Source organism: Rhinolophus sinicus, linkage group LG10 (assembly GCF_036562045.2).
Source record: "Rhinolophus sinicus isolate RSC01 linkage group LG10, ASM3656204v1, whole genome shotgun sequence".
Classification (NCBI taxonomy): Eukaryota; Metazoa; Chordata; class Mammalia; order Chiroptera; family Rhinolophidae; genus Rhinolophus; species Rhinolophus sinicus.
In genome coordinates this window covers 96,038,064-96,041,471 of record NC_133759.1, presented here as the reverse complement: position 1 = coordinate 96,041,471, position 3,408 = coordinate 96,038,064, and the positions used below count along the sequence as shown (strand labels likewise).

The 3,408-nt window shown below is 36.1% G+C and overlaps 1 non-coding gene across 1 annotated transcript; it reads left to right on the top strand.

Annotated features, from left to right (window-relative positions):
* Positions 1-1,270: 1,270 nt before the first annotated feature.
* On the top strand, positions 1,271-1,381 carry LOC141567411 (U6 spliceosomal RNA). The gene has a single exon (XR_012489994.1). It is a non-coding gene; the product is annotated as a U6 spliceosomal RNA (small nuclear RNA).
* Positions 1,382-3,408: the final 2,027 nt, after the last annotated feature.

The following is a 3,408-nucleotide window of genomic DNA, read 5'->3' as shown; positions in this document are numbered from 1 at the left end:
CTGGTTGACATCAGTCAGGAGCGTCTCTAAGAGAACGAGGTACACCCTCTTCTTGGCCCTGCAGGCACAAGGGGCACTCAGCTAAGGCTTTCTAGTGCCAACCACACTGAAGTGTTCTCATGGGGAAGTCGGACTCCAAGGAGTGTGTGAGGATGAATCAGTCACCGTTATATCTGACCTTTTTCTCCTTCACTACCTTCCGGCAAACTGAACGATTCTATTTTTAAGTCAAACTGTGCATTGGGTACCAGTGAAACATAAGCCGTGTTGAATTTTTAAAAGGATCAAAGCCTTACACAAAAGGAATAAACTTTAATGAGTCAGTTAGCAGAGTGGCAGGGATCAGAGAAAGGGACAGTAGAATTTGGATAACAATGTCTCACTAAGGTGCTAGAAAAAGACTGAACAGACAGATAAAATGATAGGATACTCAGGATTTGCCTCAGAATATTCTTGGGGAGTAGAGAAGTGTGATGGATGAGAGTAGTTGGGAGTATAGATAAAATTAGGTAGACCATAGGTTGATAATTGTTGAATCTCTGTGATGAGTATCTTGGGGGTTCATTATACTCTTCTAGTTTACATATGTGTGAAATTTTCTATAAGAAATTAAAAAAATGAAATAGTGTGGATATGGTCCAGTCTTCTATTCCACAGAAAATTTCATCCCACTGGGAATATAAATGTGACCAGGGGGAGGGCCTGGAGTTTTTGCACAAAGCTGGGGGTGCCCCCTACCTTGCAACAATCTGTCCTTTCAAACTCCAGAATTTATCTCCAACCTGTCCACTTCTCTCCATCTCCATGGCCACCACCCTAGTCCCAGCTACCAACACATCCTTGTTTAGACAACTGTAGTGGCCTCCCCACTTCCAGAAGGAACATCTCCTTCCCAACTTTTCTCCCTACAGGAGACAGAATGATCTTTTCAAAATGCTAATCTGATACTCTCATGAGAAAAAAGCATGACACAGATACATAACTTTTGTGTAAGAAAGGGGAAACCACATACATACACATACCCATGTATGTACATACTGTTTGCATATAGTTGCAAAGGGAAACTCTGGAAAGATAAGCCCCAAACTAATAAAAATAATAGGGGGGGAAATGCATAAGGGAGTACATAGTTTGGTGGCAAAATTTCTCTGAATATGTCCTTTTATAAATCTTGACTTTGGAATAAAATATAACACTACGTAAAAGTAAAATAAAATAAGAGATTTCTAAAACCTGAAACTAAATTGAAATTAAAAAACAAAACAAAACGGTGCTCACTTCAGCAGCACATATATATACTAAAATTGGAACGATACAGAGAACACTAGCATGTCCCCTGTGCAAGGATGCCTTGCAAATGTGTGAAGCGTTCCATAGTTTTTATAGAATTGCATATCTGAAACTTATATCATGTTATTAACCAATGTTACCCCAATAAATTTTATTTAAAAAAATGTTTCTCAAATTGGTGACATTAACCACACCAAGAAAATAATTACCACACATAACTTTCATGAAAAGTATTTGGAATTTACATTGTGAAATATATTTTAAGAACCAAAAAATTTGCCAATAAATATTAGACTTCATTCAGTAGTCTTATTGTTAGTATTAGGGTAAACCATATAAAGTTGCCATATTTGACCCTTTTCGACTTATAAAAATGAAAATGTCTTATGTTGCAAACATAGTAACACATTATTATAATATAAATATAGCAATATTATTTTATATTATAAATATAATATAATGCTTATATATGTAATATAAATATAACTATTGTATCATTCATATGAATATATATTATAAATTATAGCAATATTGGTATTATTTTGGAAACAGTACATACTATAGGAGAAAGCAAATAAGTAACATGTTAATGTTGTTAGGACAAGATTTTTAGCAAAATAAAATAACTATTATTTTAGAAGTTAATAAAAACCTTGATTTTTTTTAAAAATTGAAATATAATTGACATGCAACATTGTATAAATTTGAGGTGTACGACATGTTGGTTTGATAGATTTATATATTGTAATATGATTACTGCAGAAGTGTTAGCTAATACCTTTACCATGGCACATAATTATCACTTCTTTTGTGCTGAGAACAATAAAGATCTAGTCTCTTAGCAATTTTGAAGTTTATAATACAGTGTTGTTGGCTATAATCCCTATGCTGTGCACTAGATCTCCAGAACCATTTATCTAGGAGCTGCAAGTGTGTACCCCTAAGCAGCATCTCCCCAACTCCTCAGCCCCACCCCCAGCCCCTGGTAAGACCATTCTACTACTCTTGGTTTCTACAAGTTCAGATTTTTTCAGATTCCTCAGATAAGTGGTATTATTCAGTATTTGTCTTTTTCTGTCTGACTTAGCTTACTTCGCAAATGTCCTCAAATTGAATTGTAAGTATCAGTATGAACTCATGATTCTTTTTCAAAAATCCTTATATCCTAACTGTCTACCGAGGAGGCCTGGAAACAATAGCAACCCAAGGACCATGAGTAAGCCTAGGACCCAGACTATGGGCTCTAAATGCCTCTCCACTAAAAGGAAGCAGATATCCTTGAACGAATGGAAGAACACAGGAAAGTTGAGTTGTGAATATGCTACTGTGGAAGGAAGGCAAAGAAAAGAACTGATCGATGAAGCAAATGTGGCAAAATCTAGACCATTGTGGGATCTGAGTATTATGTATGTGAGGGTATATTATATATGTTCTCTGCTTTGTGTATAAAGTTTCTTTTATGAAAATATTTTTAAAATCGAATCTGATTATGTTTTGATGAGATTCTCATTGCCCTGAGGGTGAAGTCCAAACTTATTATGAGGCTTTTTAAATTCAGCATTTGTTTATCATCATCTTTTTCATTGGTAACGCCTTTATTGAGCACTTACCATGTACCAGGGAGTAGGTTAAACCTTTTCCCTGCTTTATGGTTTTTAATGTCACAACAACCAGAGTTATGTGTCGTCTACTTTTCGCAAATGAGAAAACTAAAGAATGGAGAGGGTGAACAACTAGGCCAAGATCTTATATAGCTAGTTGATTGGGAAACTGGGATTTGAACCTAGGTAGGCCTTCACCTGTGCCGTTAATTAGCCCCTAGGTTTTATGGTCACTTGGTATTTCTTTCTCTTGTATGTCCTCATATCTGTATGGTACCCAGCACCTGGTAGGTGCTCAGTAATTTTTGTTAAATGGATGTTTATAGCTGGGTTGCCATGATTTTTTCCTAGTTCCCTTCCTATCAGTTCTCTTGTATATAGTCATTTGCTTATTGATATTCCAATGTTATCAGGATGACTCATAAGTACTGGCTGAAAAGGAGCATTACAAACACGGAGGACAAATGCCTGGCCAAGTTCCTTCCTTAATGTAGGCTTCCATGATGACTGTCCTGGG